The sequence below is a fragment of the Geospiza fortis genome, unplaced genomic scaffold (assembly GCF_000277835.1).
Source record: "Geospiza fortis unplaced genomic scaffold, GeoFor_1.0 scaffold162, whole genome shotgun sequence".
NCBI lineage: Eukaryota > Metazoa > Chordata > Aves > Passeriformes > Thraupidae > Geospiza > Geospiza fortis.
This window is the reverse complement of record NW_005054316.1, coordinates 5,379,767-5,398,554: the sequence shown is the minus strand read 5'-3', so window position 1 is coordinate 5,398,554 and position 18,788 is coordinate 5,379,767. Positions and strand designations below refer to the sequence as shown.

The window sequence follows — 18,788 nt, the reverse complement described above, 5'->3', positions numbered from 1 at the left end:
TCTTTATGGGATGCTCAGAGATCACTCAGAGGGATCTGTGTTAGGCACTGGCAGAGGTGGGACAGTGGATGTCTGGTGGCACGTGCCTTGCACACACAGTGTGTGACTCCAGGCACCTCAGCCAAAGACTCTCTGGAAGCACGAGGAGGTCACCAGCTTCTCCTGTGCTCCTGGACATCCTCTGTGTTGGGAGCACAGGTATGTCACATATAACAGGTGAAGGGTGTTACTTAAAAATCAAAGTATGTGATTGCAGACCAGGCATATCAGAAGTAGCTTTCAACTTCCTGCTACTGGAATTTAGTATGGCCTCAACAGCCTCCAGATGTTCTGTGCAAATGTTCAGGTAATCTTGGTGCTGATGTGGCTTCATTCTGAGCAATCCCTAATGGGGGTGACATAAGTTTATGGAGGGAGGTTACACTCTTGGTTGGTGTTTGGGTGGAAGTTCTCTGGAATTACAGGGCACATGCTGAAGAAGAGCAGTACTAAATTCCAGCTATTTAATTAATGTATTGATCTTGTATGTGGGATTTTCTTGAGGTATCTCTCGGGAGAACAATATTAAATTTGAAAGAACAAATTCCACTAGAAAGCAGGGAGTTGTGCAATGACATATTTTTAACTTCAAGCCTCATAAATTAAATTCCTAGCTAGACTTGGTGCAAATATTTAAAATCCTCTTCAGTCCACAAAATCAAAGAGCCAAAGGGCAACTTGAGTTCACAGGACTCTTCAGGAAGATGGAAAACCCAAAGTCAAGCTGAAAGTGTGTTTGAGAGAAGAAATCTAGGTACATTGGGTCTGGAGAGAGCCTAAGTGAGAACTTAGGGTGCACATATGTATCTGCAAGGGCTGGAATGAACAGGGCAAGATCTTTTCATATGTTGCTGAAGAGAAATTGGGGTGAAATACTGTGGTTAAACTACAGCAGGGACTGCTTGGCTCTAGACTGTTCAATACTGGAAAGGGGTTACTACTATACAACATTTAGGTCAGTGGAGCAAACTGCCATGGGAGGATGTGGGGGTCAGTCACATCTAGACTAGGTAAGTGACTATTATAGGTGGCCTAGGATGACCCGAGGTGGCTTTAGAGGTGGCTTCTATCTTAAATGTTTCTGATTTTTGTTCTCTTCTGATTCAACTCTTGTCAGACTGACTTGTTCTTACAGTTGGTATGTGAATTATTACAGCTCCATTGACAAAAAAGCCCTCTGCGTGTGAGATAAAAATGTGACCAATATTGCTTTGCATTTATTGCAGACGTAAAATACCAAATAATTATTACATAAATTATGTATTACCATACATAATACAGTGTGTTTGTGGATAATCTCTGGAAACTAGTATTAAAAATAAAGTATCTTATAAATATTTAGGCTATACTTAAAACATTTGGTTTTTTTCCTTAGAATTATACTTTTTTTTTTCACAGGAGTTTCTCCATATTTTAAAGATAGGAAATGTCTAGCATTTTAGAGAATAATCTCACACGGGAGGTGAGATACAATCTGTGTCCCCATGACCACATGAGCTACATCTGTCCTGTTACAAATGTCTTTCATGGTGCAGGTTTCCAGGGAAGGGTTTAGAGGACTTACAGATCAGTAAGCTGTGTGTGTTCATATGTATGTGCATACCTTTAAGTAATGGTGTGATAGTCTTACCCAGCAGTGACTGTAGTCAGTGGAATTTTTAATTGAAGACACAGTTCCTCTATGCCAGGTTATGTTTTCTTTCATGACACTACATTGTTCAAAAGCAGGCTCTGGTGTTAATTAAAATTGGTGCATGGGCAAAGATTGACTTTCATCCACAGGAGCAATGTGATGTATAGTTAATCACACCTGGCATGGAAGAGCATTTCTCTTTGGTCTCAATCCAGGTTCCACTGACTTTTATGATATTTGGATCAAGTTTTCCAATCATGTTGCTGTGGTGATCTGCAAACCCACTGAAGACTTCATTGCTCATTGCCAGGGCTAGCTGTTATGAAATGGTATGAAAAGCATTGGAACATAGGTGCCAAAACCTACATCTGCCGTTCAAGTTAAGAATTTCTTTGACTTGTCAGAATGAAAGAAATGAAGTAGCCCCGGCAAAGTTAATTCTGACTCCATTTACTTATCCTCTTTTAATCACATTTGAAACTGCTGTAGGATTGGTGTATTAGTAAGCAATCCTTAGAGAAATGGTGAGCAGTGTCCTAAGGTCATGCAAGGTTCATCAGGCTCTGCCTGGAGCCTCTTCCTGGGATCTTGTTATTCTGCTTGTCTCCCATGAAGTAGTCCTGACAGAAAAAAATAGCTTCTTTTCTTTGAGTGCTTGCTCTTCTATCAAGAAGCAGTAAGCAGTGTAAGCAGTTTATGGTGGTCACAGATGTTGTAAAACAATGCAATAATGGTTTGAGACATAATTGACTAAATTTTAATATATCTGTTGTAACTGCCTGAATCAAAAATGATGATATTAATCTTTGGAAATGCTCGAGTGGGAATTTGAATAATTCTTTGGAGATGTAAAATTCAGTAGGGATCTGTTTTGTCCTTTTTTTCCCTACCTTATCACTTTTCTTAACCATTCATTGTATCTGAATTTCTGAGTGATCACTATGGTTTGTTGTATCTTTTATTCTTTGTGAGAAGCCTTTAGCTTGATTTCTTATGTTTCTTAGTAGTGGCATTATATTTTCCTAGTAGAAACAATTTTTTGGGCCTTATGTGTTGATTCTGTTATCCAAAAGCATTTTTTGAGTCCCGTGTATTTTTCTTGTCTCCTTTCCTGGGGCAGCTTTTCCTTGGTTGGAGCTTCTACAGTCAGAGTGGCCTCTCACCATTTTTCTGATTTTACTAATTTTTGAGCTGGAGCCCTTACATAAAATCAGATCTTGAGGGTTTAAGGGTATGAGTCTTGGTGAAATTGCCACCTTATACTCCTTAGTCTTTGCTTGCAGCTGCACCAAAGCTCAACTGAATGCAGCAGAAAAAACAAAGGTAGCCTAAAAACCTGTTTTTCCATCTCTCTCTGTTTCCTGGGGCCACCAGGCCTTGAAGATAGTATATGTTAGTATGAAACATCCCCAGAAACCAGGTTTAGCTAATCCCTGCCAGTCTCTAAGTCAGCCAGTCTTTTTCTGCCATTTAGTGTTACGGTATCTGTTTGAGCTGGCACCTAGCTTTGGGAACACAGGCATCAAATTTAGTGGAGGCTCTGCTCACCTGCATTATCATTTGTGTTCCAAAGGTCAGTAATTTTTTTCTTAAAATATGTTGCTTTTTAATGAGTTTTCTGGCCATAGTAAAAATAGGCAGTTTAGAGAGGGATGAGTTTAGTATATTATTTGGAGTCTGCATTTTATTCTTTCTTGTCTTGACTATCACAAAATTATATTCAAAAGCGGTACTTTGTCTATAACAACATTCATGAGCTCTGAAAATTCAGGATAAAACCTGTGTGTCTGCCCGGAAGAAATGAGTCTTTTGTCAAGTACCACATCATAGATAATTTTTATTTAGGGCTTTAAGTTCAGTAGTGTGTCTGGTAAGCTTATTTCTTCAGCTATTACTTTAGTGATGCAGCAAGTTAAACTTTCCATCTTACCTTTTCCATAACTCTTCATCTATGCTTCAGATCTCAGACAGTGGACAGGAATTGCAAGGGACTGCACAGGTTAAAGATGACCCTCTTCCCATGGATCATCATTGCTTACAGGCTGGAGATTACTTGTCAGAAGAGCTGTGGAAGTGCTCTGCTTGTTACTCCAGGCGAAGCCATCTGGGTTGGCTTTGGTTGAAGGTCAGTGAGGGCTCACAATGAATGAGGTAGAAATGTGAGCCTTCAGCCAGCATGGAACAAGTAGGGACAGAAGGACCTTCAGCTTCCATAGCTAGAGCAAGACGTGCTGTCATAGCTCTTAGCCAACAACATTTTCCTTTAAATGGGATGTGCTGGGATAGCTTGGATAGCTACGAGCTTTTGTATCATGTTTTCCTACATGACGCTGAGGAAAAAGTCTTGAAACCCTTATGAAAAGTATACCAGAACCTGCCTTGGAACTGTCCTTGCAGGAGCTTTCCACTGGCCTCCAAAACCTAGCCTTTTATCTGAGATTATTCTCCAGGCTGTTAATTACATTTTTCAGAGCTGCAGTGTTCTCAGTGATGATTGCGTCAGGACTATCAGTTGTTATTTCCAGGTCCTCAATTTTCTTTTCAACCTCCTGCTGTTTTAATCCCAGACCTTCAAGCTTCCTGTCTATGGAAACCATAGTAGCCTGGAGTAAGTCCAGCCTTCCAGAAATAGGAAGTTTTGTATGTTTTAGAAAAAAAAATTAGATCATACTGGGTGGCCAATGACTGCAGCTGTAGACATCATCAAACCAAAGGCAGGTAAGCAGGTAAGCCCTTTTAACAGGCTGAAAACCATGTATGAGTATGCTGCCAGATCCTTTGCTGGTCCTCATTTCTTCTTTCTATTAAAGTCACTTATGAAAATCACAGACAACAGTCTTAAAATCTTAAATCACTTAAATGATTATGACCAGCAGGTCGGTCGTACCATATAGCACACCTGGAAAACAACTTTTCACATGGCTTCTGAAAGCCTTCTAATAAAATTATTTTTAAAATGCATCTTAAATCAGTTGTTTTCATCATGTTGGCAAATTTGGTTGTTTTCTTAAGCTGCCCAAATAGTACCAGGCAGTTAGTTTGGCATCATTTTCCCCCATGTCTCTGCACATCATGGTACTCTCCTGGGACCATCCTGGGAGAAGGCTGTGCCTGCAGCAGCCAGCAGCACCAGGTCCACTGTCTGCTTCCCCCTTCCTGTGGCTCTGGGGAAGAGTACTTAGCCCAGGTTCAGCCTCACTGATGGGGACAGGGCCAGGTGGGTGAGCCTTCTACAGAATAGGGGTGGAGCAGGAGCTGGAGTCAGTCACGGGAGTGCTGGAAACTTCTTTTGCTTGTGGAAATACCATAACCTTTCTGATAAGGGCACATGTGGTGAGACATTTTATCTCTGCATTTCTGAAGAAGTGCATGAGAAGGTAAGATTTCCAATGGGGGCAGAAAGCAATATTGAAGCCTTTACAAAGGACTTCTTACTCCAGTCAAATGAAGAACATGCCTGTTTTACAGATTTCTGCTGTCTCTGCTGTCTTGGCCAAAGGTATAAAGAGGCATGATCCTTGACTTGATCTCTAACACACACAAAAGCTCTTCTCACTGTGGATAAACTTAGAACAAACCTTTACTTTTACTGAAACACTTAGTGTGTTGGATGAGGGAAGATGGACCTCAGGAAAAAGCTGTGCCAGCAAATAACATAACTTTGCTGGTATGAAGGAAGGCTGTGCTGGGAACACTGTCAGTACAGTGTGCTTGGACAGCTGCACCAGCAGAGCTATCCTATTCTGGATACAGCCTTGTCTTCTGTTCCAGTTTGTCATGCATGATTTATCTTTCTGTCACCTCTTCAGAACCCTAGGCACCTCTCAGCATAAAAAGAAATTAAAACACAATACAGATGAGTCTCCTCTGTATTGGAGTCTTGACCTTTAATATATCAGGTTTTCATATTGCAGCTTTTCCAGCAAATAGGCTGTTCTACAAGAACAGAGGTGCTTTAGTGATCTGCAGAGGTCCTACCTTAGCCATGCTTCAGTTTTATTTGCTCCCACCTACCAGCTCTCAAGCTGCCTTAAATGCCTTTGCGAGGAGATAAGGTTTTCAGATTGCCTACTAGAGCATGACCATGAGCTCCAGTGAGGCAAAAAAATTATCATTAAAAATCAGAGAAAACAGCCTGGCAACCTGAGTGTTAGAAGGATTGCTTAATGTTTCATCCTGTTTTGCCAGTTTAATTTTTATCAGCCTTTGGGGTTTATGTTTTTCCCCTTGGTGCTCTCATTACATTTTCCTTCCCTTATTAAAGAAAGTGTTTGCACCTTAACTCTGTGTCTGCACTCCTCATGAACAGACTGGTAGACTGCTCCAACAGCAGCTCTGCAGTCAGACCCCTTAGATCAATAAACCATCTTAGCTGTTGAGTATACCAGATCTGAATTTTAAAGATTCACAGTCACATTTGAAATACCTGATGTAAATTTTAAGAGGCATCTGAAGAATTGCTGTACATTGCAGTCATAAAGCTTTGCTGGTGTTACCTTTTGACCTGATCACTGTTTGATTGGGTTTCAGTCTCATGTTTTTCTCTGCAACTATTCATGGTGTTGGTGTTCGTTTTTTTCTCCAAGAGACAGACAACTATGTCTTTAGAGAAACAAAACAACTGTGTCAACAGATGGGAGAGAAAATACTGTGTCTGAAATAGTGCTAGGAATAAACCATGTTAAAAATAGGTAGTCTTGCCACAAGTGTTTCTTTGGCCAATGTGGAAATCCTTCTTTCCCATACTTGCATGTTATCAAAACTGTACTAAAATCCTGCTAGAAAAGCTGCCAAATAAACCTACAAAAACATTGCTACAACAATAACTACCCTTTTCCTGCCTAATTGTAAGAGTCATGCTAGTAAAGGAGAAAGACTAAGGAAGTAGTGCTACCATGGGAGAGCTCTGAACAGTGCCAGGGACTGACCCCTGGCCAGCAGCAACTAAAACACAGCTCTTTCACTTGTGGCTATAGATTTTATTGATGTGACCTTCCTCTCCCCTCCCAACAGTCCTAGCACAACACCAGAGGGTTGTTAGAATTTTGCCCTTTCTTAGAAGTGTTTCTGCATTCCTAGGCTTGGAGAAAAATAATTTTCCTGTCCCACAAAATACCTGGAGAAAACCCACAGCAGTTCAGCTGACAAGCTGGGGATTTTTATAAGAAAACTCTTTTCCTCTCCAAAACTGGAAAGCAAACTGAACTACTCTAAAATGTGACTATTACCAGCAGAATTACAGCTGCAGTTTAGACTTTGCATTTCTGCTTTCCATCTCTTGTCTCACTTATTTTTGCTGTTTCTCTCCTTGCTTTCAATTGTCTCTTCCACGTCTCAATTTATCCAATTTTTGTGGCCAACCAGCCAGGTCAGCATTATCACTGTCCCAATGGCTGTAAAGAGGGCAGAGAAGCCCTTCACTAAATAAGTTTTTTTCCACAATGCCTCTGTGCTTTCTTTGGTCCATTATTGTTCATGCTTGGTGCTCCATGTTGTGTTGTCTGGGAAGAGAGATGATGTTTGCATAATGTGTATTTTTCTGGAGTTAATTTCTGAAAACATTTGTACAGTTGGCAGCACCTTTGGGGCAGGGACAGATTGGAATCTCAAACAGAACAAGTCAGTGTGTTGACAGCAGCTGGAGGAGTGGAAGAACAGGTAGAGCCTGGCCCTCAGCGCTCCCTTCCCCACATTCCCCACAGCCTTTTTCTATGGGGACTTGCTTGGGAGCTTGGCAGAAAGCAGCCTCAGGCAGCAGAGCATAGTTTAGGGCAGCCCCGTGGTATTTGTAATTGATTCTGATATCTGCAAAGGCAGATAAGGCTCCTTCATCTGGGGAGAAGGGCAGAGGCAGGCAAATGGTGCAGCCTGCTGCTGGGCATAAATTCCCCATGACTGGTTCAAGCCCTGCTCTTTGCAACAGGCTTTTCCTTTCCCACTTGTCTGCAGTCAAGGAATGCTCCTGGGGATCTGTGCTTGACTGGAAGTAGTCTCTGTTAGATTAATGATGCTTGCGAAGACTGAAAGAAATTTAAAGGAAAATAATAGGTTTCAGATGGTGTTAGAGGCTGCCCTGTTACTTCAGTCCATCAAGGGAAGACCCACATTCCTTATCAGCAGTCACTTGAGGAAAATGTAAGTGAAGAGTTGAAATGCCCATTATTTTTCACTCTTTCTGCAGTAGATAATTTCCCAATTCACTCTGTGTAAAGGCTCGGTGAAGCTCATCAGCAATGTATGTACAGAATTTCCTATGGTAGCTTCTTACCTCATTTTTTTTTGTGTTGACTCCTGCCTCTGTGGTCCCTGCAATTCATGGGTAGTATGTATACATATATATATATGTCCACTCCAAGGACATGTCCCATGGCCTTTTTAAAATTTGTTTTTGCTTAACTGATTTATGGATGAGTTAAAAACACTAGTGCTTTACATGCATGATGACAGTTTGATTAACAGCTGAATTCTATCTTCTTCCAGCCTAATGAACTTCAAAGGTAAATAAAGGGAAGTTTTGTGCAACGTCTTCACTATGTGAAAAACCAATATTCAAAAAGATGCACACTACCTATTCACTTTTGACTTGAGCACATGCTTTGCTTTGCTGAATTGACTTTACTGATTAGAGATGGAATTAAGTGACTTGCTTAAATGACTTGCTTAGCTGTGAATGAGGTTGCATAATTTCTCTGCTGGAGCTCTCCTCCCAAATCAGTGAGAGTAGGCTCAGCCCACAGTGACAGAGAGGGATGCAGTTGTAACGGGCAGGATAAGTCAATTAAGAATTATGCTCTTTGTATTGTAAAATGACATTTTGCTTTTTCATTACTGCCAGTTTCAAATTATAGTTGTGAATTGTGGTCAAGTGAATATGGTTTCGTGGGGCAAGTACAGCAAAATATTTTTCAGCAGCTATAGGAATACAGCTAAGAGTTCTTGTGTAGCTGTGTCCAAGCTAACTGCTGTTGCACAGCCTTGTTTTTCAGACTATTTCATTCTTTTGTTGACACAAAAATCATTAGAAAACATTCACTGCAGCATTTAATAGCATATATTTAGAACATGAAATAAAGAAGCTAGACATTAGTGATGCACCATAATCTATTAGTAATCTGTTTAACTCCACTCCTCCACACATGCAAGAGAATAAAATAAAGTTACTCAAATAAAATTGATATTTTTAAAAAATCGTCATATTTATGATTATGCAGGGTTTTTTTCTTTAAAGCACCACCTATTTTTATTTTTCTGAGAGTCAGTGGTGATTGCAAAATGCAAAAAATTGTAAACAAAACTAAGGAGAAGTTCAAGTTAGCTGTGGGGCCAAAAGTGTGATTCAGTAGCTGAAAATATCTCTGCACTTCATGCATCAAACTCAAACACTGTGCTTTGGCAACGCCCCCTGGATTAGAAGCGGAGTTTGAGGTCATTCCTCCTCCAGCCTGCCATGTATGGAGAGGGCCCATGCTCATGACAAATTACTGAGCAGAGTGACATCAGTGCAGAGGGATCTTGCCTCACTGAGGAGAACCAAAGTCTTCACTGCTGCCTTTCTCTTGGTAGTCTTAAGACCTGGAGGACCAGAGTGGAAGGACTGGAAGAGAGGACACTTGAAACAGCCCCTCTCTAGATGTGGCAATAACAAGGGATAGTGAGGTTGTTTCCTTGTGAAGAGGTCACAGGATGTCCAGCAGAAGTGATATGAAAGTGTGTGCTCAGAGATGGTTTGGTGGCCTGTTCAGATTTTCAAGACAAATGATCAGCTGCCAGTGATGGTGTTACACTGGGGCTGCCAACCTGAAACAACACTTGTGTAATCCTGTGCTTTACAAGCTGTCTCTGCAACTGTCCGAGACTGATCTCAGCTTATCTGGGCTAAATTCAGAGTGCCTTGAGTGAAGTCTATACTTTTAATTAACACCAGACTCATTGAGCTCTTAGTTTTATTTTATAGGGAGCCTTAGCTTAGATTTTGCAGGTAACAACCAAAAGTCTGTAAACAGACCTTGAGTCCTTAGATTATTTTCCTTGCTGGCAAAACTCTCTTGCTTACAGAAATCCCACTTCCCTCCTGTTATCCTGCATGGCTGACCCAGTTGCCAGCTTCTCAGGGACAAGCTAGCTTTCACCTGCTGCTGAGATTGTTCAGCACTATGGCTGTTACTCTGCCATGGGCTTGATGTTGCCATGGTCTTTCCATGGAGATGGAGATAGTTCTGACAGCTCAGGTGATTGCCATGGTCTAGTGGGATACTTGCCATATTGTAGCCCACCTGCTTAGTGGCCTTAAAGTCTGCTTAGTACCTCTGCCTCAGTTTCTTCACTGTGCACCTTGCAGCACTGGTTTTCCCCAATGCATGGGTGTCATAGCAGGGTAGTCATTCAAAGAGAGAATGGAAGCCAAGGCCACTCAGTGTGGGAGGTTCCTCATGATGATTTTGCCAAAGTCTGTTGTGCCAAAGAGCATGTTTGGATCCCATAGAGCATGAGCTTTACCTAGAATCCTATCTTGGGCTTGGCTGAGATCTGATGTTTTCATTTTCCCTGCCTACTCTCAGAGGATCGCCAGATGTACTCCCATCTTCCTGCCAGCTGCCTGCACAAACAGCCCTCTTGGCAGCAGCCGGATAGGCAAATGGGTTGAGCAGTGTGTGTTTGAGGACACTCTGTCAATTGTCAGCTTGACCATTGTCTAAAAGCATCAGGCCTGGTTAGTGAGGCTGCTGTCTCAGCTGGCAGCGTCCAAACTGTTATTTGCAGTGAGGTTATGGACCTGTACTTAGGGGGATGTGCTCTTGCTAATTTAGCTCCTGGCTGAAGTGGAAAAAAGTAACCCAAAATCATCATTTCAGCAGTGGAAGCTAAATAAGCTCCTGTGCAGATTGGGGTCTGAAGATAAAGGAGATAACATTGGGAGGCTCCCAAGAAGAAATTAGGTTCTTGGTTTTAATAAAGTGAATTTCCTATGTGTAAAGTAAACAAAGTTCATAGATATTCCTTTTAGTTAAATTTTGTTTGGATTGCAGAACCTGAGAGACAATAAAGCCAGCTCCACTAACACACATGCATTAGTAAATATGTCTGGTTTATTTATTTAATATGTACAAATCTGCACATATGGATATATACATATATTTATGTAGATAAACATATATGCACATAAATTTATGCATGTACAAATTTGAACAAACTGAAAATTTACAAAGATTTCTTGGTGCTCTTTGCATTGAGATCTGCAACATGGTGTTAGCAGGATACCAAAAAGAAGAAAAGCTGTCTATAAAAAAAAATTTTAATGGGCTAACATACTCCTATTGAGAAAATTGTGGAAAACAAAAGAAGCATATATACTGAAAAATAAAGCAGGCTTCAAATCTCTTGCTGTTTTAATAATGAAGACAAAAATGTTTACAGCATAGCAACATTAGATTCAAAAAATGAATTATATACCTTTTACTTTGGAAGTAGTTCAAGATTTTATCTAACTGATTGTAGGCAAACATATCTGTGCAGTATCGGGAGCTGCCAGAATGACCTGGAATTAAGAGGGCAAAGGTAGAGTTGCTTTAAGTATTTTAATTCATCTATTCAAAGATGATTTGTGTGAACATATTAAGAACACCAGTAAACTAATGGGAATAATTTTCTTTCACTTTTTCCAAATTCAATTGCACATGGTATGATTGCATTTGATCAAGGCATGAACATCATTTCACAGATGATTGTCTTCTGGCATTGAAGTATGACATTGCTTTTACCTTCCTTCTCTTCCTCAGAAGACTTTTTTGCTTCTAGCTGCCATAGCTATCAAATTGTGTGTATAATAAATTGTGTTTTGTTTAGAGAGTGATAACTGTAAAATATTGCCCGTTTGGAGAAAAAGTGCTGCTATTGAGATTGATGCCTGGAACTTAATGTATCATAGCTGCAATCAAACAAATTTTAGACTTCTTATTTCTCCTATAACAAATGATAATTCACAGAGTTCTATGGACCTTCTGTGTTTAAAAAGGAAAAAAGGAGCAAAAAGAAAAAAATGGGAAAATTAAAAAATTAAAATATTAGAAAATCCACTCTGGCTGGCTTCACACTCTATACATATTACAGAAGTTTTTGTGGTCAATTCATTGCATTAAGTAAGAAAACATCTATAAAGAGAGAACTCCTGCAAGATGGCTTGGAGTGGGAGATTTGCATATAGCCCCACTGTTTTGAGTTACCCGCCATGAATTCAAGTTGATGGTTGATGCACTGCAGAAGTGTGCACATTTTTCTACCCATATTGCCTAGCTCTTCTTTAGTACAAATTATTCTGTATAATCCTGGAACCTGGCTGCAACTTAATGATACCTTACAGACCTGGTCAAAGTGAGGCTTTAGGTAAATTCCCAAACCATGGTAAGTTACAGACTGTGCTGGAATGCTGTCTACTTCAAGCCAGTTAAGGAGTAACATGGGCATGGCTTTATTAGCCCTTTGTACTCTTGAAGCAATTTCACCTGTTTACCGTACTATTTCAGAATCTTTGAATAATTAGCAGTAAAATATTATCCAGTTGCTTTCCAAAAATCTTAGTTTCTGATTAAAATACACATGAGATTTCTGACTTTCTTTTGCTTTGGAAGGTGCACAGGAATCTCCTTATCAACCCCCTACCCTCAACTGACCTTACAGTGTCAGTTTAACAAGTATATAATAAGTGATAAAAAGCAAAGATCTTGCTGTTGATCCATGACATTACTTAATTATTATGGTCAGATGATGCTGATGTCTCTGTTACATTTTTGTGTCACCACTGAAGGTGTAGTTTTATGACTGGAAAATAGTTACAGGGGTTGCCAAGGCTGCTAGGAGTCTTTCAAAAGCAGATGGTGTAAGTCATTATCAAAGCACCTCTGCTTGTGTTTCCAGGTCCTGTGTAAAAGGCTATTCCCAGAGCGTTTGAGAGGCAAAGTTCAAACTGAAAAGGCTCTTCCAAACAGAGAGACATGCTGTGATTTTCATACTCTCATTTCCCTTTTGACGAGCTTATCTCTTCATAGTCCCAACAGCTGTCAAACAACTGCAGAAGAGATTAGGAGAGTCATGACCAGGTGTGACCAAATAGAATCACAGAATCGTTTAGGTTGGAAGTCCAGCTGTTAACCCAGCACTGCCAAGTCCTTGGCTAAGCCTGGTCCCCAAATGCCACATCTGCATGTCTTTTAAATACCTCCAGGGATGGTGACTCAACCACTGCCCTGGGCAGCCTGTTCCAAGGCTTGACAACTCTTTCTGCAAAGAAATTTTTTCCTAATATCAAATCTAAACCTCCTCTGATGCAACTTGAAGTAATTTCCTTTTACCCAATAATTTGTTAGTTGTAAGAAGAGACCTAGCAACTTATAAACACTAGAAAATGCTCAGCAGTGGTGGCTGCATTGCTGTCTCTCTTTGGTGGGCAGGCATTGGAGGCATGCTTGTTTTCTTCTGCAGCAAAGGAACAAAGGATCGCTCAAATTTTTACTAATGCAGTGATAAAAAACAAAAGTTCCTGTTTTTTCTATCCAAACAATAACTCTCGAGCTTCAATTAGGCAGCAAAATCCTGTTTGAGGACACATGAGTTATCTGGGCTTGTTAGAGACTCTGCAGGTTGGCTGTTCTTCAGACCACGTCCTGTTTGCTAGAAGCAGTGCTGCTAAGTCAGTAAGGAGATGCACTAGTACTGCCAGGACAAAACTCTGCTGTCCTTAACTAGGTCTTGGTTTGAAGAATATTTTGCCCTCTTGTAAGCAATGATTAAGTTTCTTAAATACTCAGAAACTGATCCAGCCTGAATTTAACGGATCAGATGCTAGCGTATTCTTTGAGGAACCATGTTGAAGACAGTGAGGTTACCACAGCAAGAGGGAAGACATTGGATATATTCAATTTTGCCCTAACTTATTTTAGCTCAGTTTTGAGCTAAAATAAGTTAGGGCAAAATGGAATATAGTGTTCCTCATGGATTTCAATTTAAACCCTCTCCATGAAGCTGGAGCAGCAGAAGTGTGATTTTGTTCTATAAATGACATCTTTCACTTATGGCTTTATTCTCTTTTCTTGAAAGTCTCCTCTGCTTCTGCCAGGATGCCATAAAGAGGATTGAGTATAAAGGAGTATAAATACCCCTGTCTTTAGGTTGCAGATAGGATAAACAAGTTCATGATGCATATTAATTAGAAATAACTGTGCAAGTGTAGCCAGCAGCACTAAAACCACTTCAGCCTGTGAAAGTACAAGGAGATCTGCTTTAGGACTGGAAAGTATTCATGCCACACCAGGGGGAAGAGGCTACAATCCAGACCACTCCTTGATCCTACTGAAGGATGGGAGAATAAGGACTCATGACTTCTTTATTGCTTTGCTTTGCTTTTTTGCCTGGGACATTTTTCAGGTCAATTGTAAAAGTAGTGATTGAAATGCTGGCCCTGCTAAGTACGGAGTTTTGCCCTTGAGTAGAGCTGTGCCAAGGTTTCACCAACCGATTAAAACCATATTAGGCCCTGTCTGTTCAAAGGTTCAAAAGTGATTCCTGGCTTCACACCCAGATCATTGCCTAGAAAGTTGTAGATTGGTGTGATAAAGTGCCAGGGGCTGCAGCCAGAGCATGTGTTATTTACTCAGACGCCTGTATAGACTGCTGTTGATATTACTGGTCAATAACACATTATCATTTACTATTTGTTTTTGTCGCTGGTAGCAAACATTGCAGGGAAAAACAGCATAAGCATGTCCATTTTATTGCCAGCCAGCTTCAGCCCTGTTTTACCTTTCAGCTTTTGGCACCCTGTTTGCACTGGCTCACATCTGTGCTCTGCTAGCAGTGGAAGCATCATGTGTTGCCCACACCACAGAGGACAGGTTCCCTGCTGGAAGCAGAGGGAAGTTTGCTTTGGCTTCAGCGTATGGTGTGGTCAGGTCACGGGCACAAATCTGCAAGTTAGGTGGGCTAAGTTTGATATTTTCCTGCCCAAGTCCTCTGACATGCTCCTCTACCATGACGTGTAAGGCCTTGAGGAGCATGTACCTTCTGCTGTGGTGGCCTGATCACCTGAGACAGTAGCCAGCCAGACAGTGCCACAGCCAGGGCAAAAGAGCAGGAGAAGGGGTGACATGGGCTGCACTTCTTGCTGGGACCCTGTGCACCCCTGGGGTGCTGCCCTGTGCAGGAGCACATCCACCTGGGATGCTCACACTTGTTGCCTACCCATCACATTGCTTGGGATCTCACATGTGGGTATTCAGGGATGCAGGGAAGCCTGAAAGAAAGTGCCCTGAGCAAAATGCATGCTGTGGTTGTCTGTGTGTTCACAGCAAAATCAGAACAGCCAGGCCTGTTGGAGCACGTTGTTCACTGAATACAAGATCACTGAAGGTTTGTTGCCTGAGTATTAACAATGTGGGCATTTCAGTCAGCTCCACTGTGTACAAATTAGATCTGAGTCTCCAGTTCCTGGTGCCTTGTGTGTATGCCCCAGTTAGGGGTATTCAATAACCCACTCCCTGCAAGGTGTAAGCAAAGCAGCCTGCAGCTGTCTAACGTGTCTGACACATTAATGAACATATCTCCTGGTGCTCTGTGCCTTGGATGCACATACACTCCTGCACACATGCCTACAGCAGGTCTTTTGTGTGCAGAAAGTGCTTTCTTTGTGGTCTTTCCCAGAGTGCTGTCACATGTAAGGAGAAATGTAAGGATTATGACTGTTTTTCACAGTGTATGCTAATAACTTACTTTCTAAAACATACTAGCATCTTATGGAAAAGGGAATTCCTGGAGGTGATCTCACTTTTAAAGCATAGTGCTAAATAGGAAAGAAGCAGGATGAAAGATAATCACATTGCTCTGGTTCAATAACAGGAAAGTATCTGCATTTAATTAAAAATCATGTGCTCTTAAGTTAGGATTTGGGCATGATGTTTTCAAGGCAGAACACTTGGAATGACAAGGCCTAAATGTAAAGATACTACAAAGACAATTCATGGTTTGTGTTTACCCTGCTTTTGTATATATCATGTTTGAAAATATGTCATTGTATGCACCTACTGGCCTTATATGTCTATTGTTTTCACTTTGACATGCATTAGTTGATGTTTATTCTAGCCCACAGCAAGTTGGAAACCACAGGAAAGCTACTGATTGCTGGTGCCACATTGCTCTGAAGGCAGCAAGAAGGACTGTGACAATCTCTGAAGTTCTTACATGTATTGATGTAGCCAACACCATAAAGTCAGTCAGGTTATAAAATCAAAAAACAGGCTGAATTGATCACAGTTTTTACAAATCTTTAATATTTGTTTTCCAAACAGGTGGAAGAGAGAGTCAACAGCCATATTTGCTGGAGTAGTGAACCAAATTGCTTTGACTGGACCCATTACTCACGTGCACCTTTGATGGCAGCAGCCAGGTAGGAGAGTGAAGGAAGGGTGGTTTTGCATGAGCTGAGGGAGCAGGTCTGAGAGCACAGTTTTGAATTCTGAAAAGGCTTCATGTGGAAGTCACCCACATTTAACTCCTCATTATGTGTCCTTTTGTTACAACTGAAGCCAGCTTTTGCCAGAATTAGAGACATTTCTGTTTTGGGGCAGGTTTTTGTTAATTTGGAAGTAATGTCTTTGCTTTGTCCACATATTTGGTTTTCCACTTTCCCTTCTCCTAAGCAATTCTTGTATCAAATATCCAGGGACTCCACTTCTTGAACTAAACAAGCAGAAAAGCGTGCTTGCAAAAATGCAAGAAGATATGGTGGGTGAGGTTTTTATATCTGAAATGTCTGGGTTTTTTTTATTTACTTTGTCCTAAAGTTGCTGATTTATGCTTGACAATCTTGCCATTTCAAGTGCACCATGGACAGTACTGTTCAAGGTTTAATTCTTCCTCTGGGTCTTGAACACTTGGGCATGTAGAAACTGCAGTTATGAAAGTGCTAATGTTGTATGCAATAACACCCAAGCTTAAAGTTAGTGGATCCCCAACAGAGGTCTTACTGTGGCATCAGATAGTTCAGAAGACAATTTATCATGTCAAGAAAATCTGCATTTTCAGCTACTGATTGCAGCACCATGTTTATTAGGGTTGGTAGTACCAAGATGGTCAGTTTTCATATTCACAGTCTCAAAAACTGTGCCTGTGTGCAGTACACAAAGTTACTTTTCTTGCTATAGGAGACCTGAAGCACTGAGAACCCCCTCTTCTCTCATCTTCTCTGTACAGGCATATCCTTGATGGTCAAAGAATTGTTAGCCCTTAGAATTTAATAAGACAAGCTCGAAAGAGTGAAAGGTTAAGGAAAGTTTGATTGCATTGAGTTTCTTTTTTTTTTTAATTATCCAACATTTATCTTCAGCCATAGAAGCTAGGTGTATAAGGAAGACCCTGAAGATTCTTATGTTATATCATGAGCACAGGAGGTATTCAAAGAAAATACAGAATATATTTTGAGATAACCCCACCAGATTTTTCAGGATTATGTAAATAGTGTTATAGTGTTGGACCTATGTTTCATTCTATATATGAATTCAGTGAAAGAAGGGGTTAAATTGAGAAGGGCAATCCCTTGAACTTTTGCTCAACCCTGGAACTGATCCCAAATATTCTGCAGTCCAGGATGGTGCTATATGGGATATCTCTTCTTATGGATCCCTCTCAAGGTCCCTGCAATGGGAGTCGTGGGTATCTGCGTTGTTCTCTCTCCCCTGTGCAGCCTCTGAGAGCAGCCGAGATGTTTGTGCGCAGCCTGGGATTGGAGTTGGGTGGGCGAGAGGGTGTGAACTGATGGCTGTCAGCAGGGCTGTTACCCCCGCCAGAGGTCCTGTGGAATTTCTGTTTAAAGTTCAGCAGTAAAATAAACTGTCCTCATGCACCCCTGAGCTGTGTTGCCAGTTTGGAAAGCATTAACAGCGTGTGAAATTTATAAGGAGGAGTAATGGAACACTGCTGGAGTATGGAAACCTGGCCATGTCCTGACTCACCAGGCAGGATTTAAGTGGAAAATGGAGAACTTTGGCACACAAGAGTATGGCGGCCATGCTCTGAAATGGGGTTTTAGCATACAGCTTTCAGGTTTTGTTAGCATGTAACTTAATGGCACTTGTGTGCATTGGGCCCTTTTGGCTATGGCTCTTGTACACTGAGAACTCTCCCCGGTAATGTGTCAGCCGAATAATAGCACACTTCACTTTTTGTTTGGAACAATTAAATTTTAGAATAGATGCTCTCAATTAACGTAGTTCAAACTGGCCTTATTGTAACTATGACGATATGTACCACTACCTCGTGTGCTAAGGATATTAAGGCAAGCACTTAATACTGGCAGGGTAGTAAATATGCTGTGTGAGCCAATAAAAGGCTCCCATGAAGAAATGGAACCCTATTACTACCTACTTTACAGGTGAAAGCTTGCAGTCTGATTCCACCTCTAGGCACGGGGTGGTAGGAAGGCACACTTTCTCCAGGGACCAGAGCACACAACGCTGCCAAACCAGCAGTCTCAGGCATCCTTCAGGGAATGTTTCCTGCAGCTGAGCAAGATTGCAAGCTGTGGTGTGGAGGACTAGCTGCTTTATTTTGGCTAGGAATCCTTTGAAGATACTGGTCCTGATTCTCTACTGCCTGAAACCTTTTGCTATTTATACCTGGGTAAAGTGAATGCCGAGCGAGCATAAAATACCAGTACGCTGGTGCTAAAGGAGCTGTTATCCACTTTGCCCAAATATAAATGACTATGCAAAGGGTGAAGCAAGTTCAAGGTCTCTCTTTCTGTTGTGACATTGCCCCTAGATCCTGCTGCTCATCACTGACAGCGTGAATAGAGTGAGGCTGAATCTTCCTGTAGGTTTGAGCTCAAAATGTGCAAACTCGGGTAAGTGGGAGCACCTGCTTCTGGTCCCGCTAGTATCCAGAGAGGGGCAAAACCCGGAGGCGGCCGAGCAGGACGGCTGGACAGCAAATCCATGCGGCAGTTCCCTGACCGCCCGTGCCGGGCTGGGGGGGCTGAAACACGGGAAGGCCCAGAGGAGGCAGGAATGGGCACTGCGCTGTCAGCCTCACAGCTGCGGGGCACGGAAGGCCGCGCTGGCGAGGCAGCGGCCCC

The 18,788-nt window shown here is 41.5% G+C and overlaps 1 protein-coding gene across 1 annotated transcript in view; it reads left to right on the top strand.

Annotated features, from left to right (window-relative positions):
- Nucleotides 1-18,788, top strand: part of HIVEP2 (HIVEP zinc finger 2) — a 103,989-nt gene that overhangs the window by 36,749 nt on the left and 48,452 nt on the right. The window contains exon 2 of the mRNA XM_031056255.1: nucleotides 16,006-16,103. The gene's annotated coding sequence lies outside the window, so the exon portion shown is untranslated. The remainder of the gene's footprint in view (nucleotides 1-16,005; nucleotides 16,104-18,788) is intronic.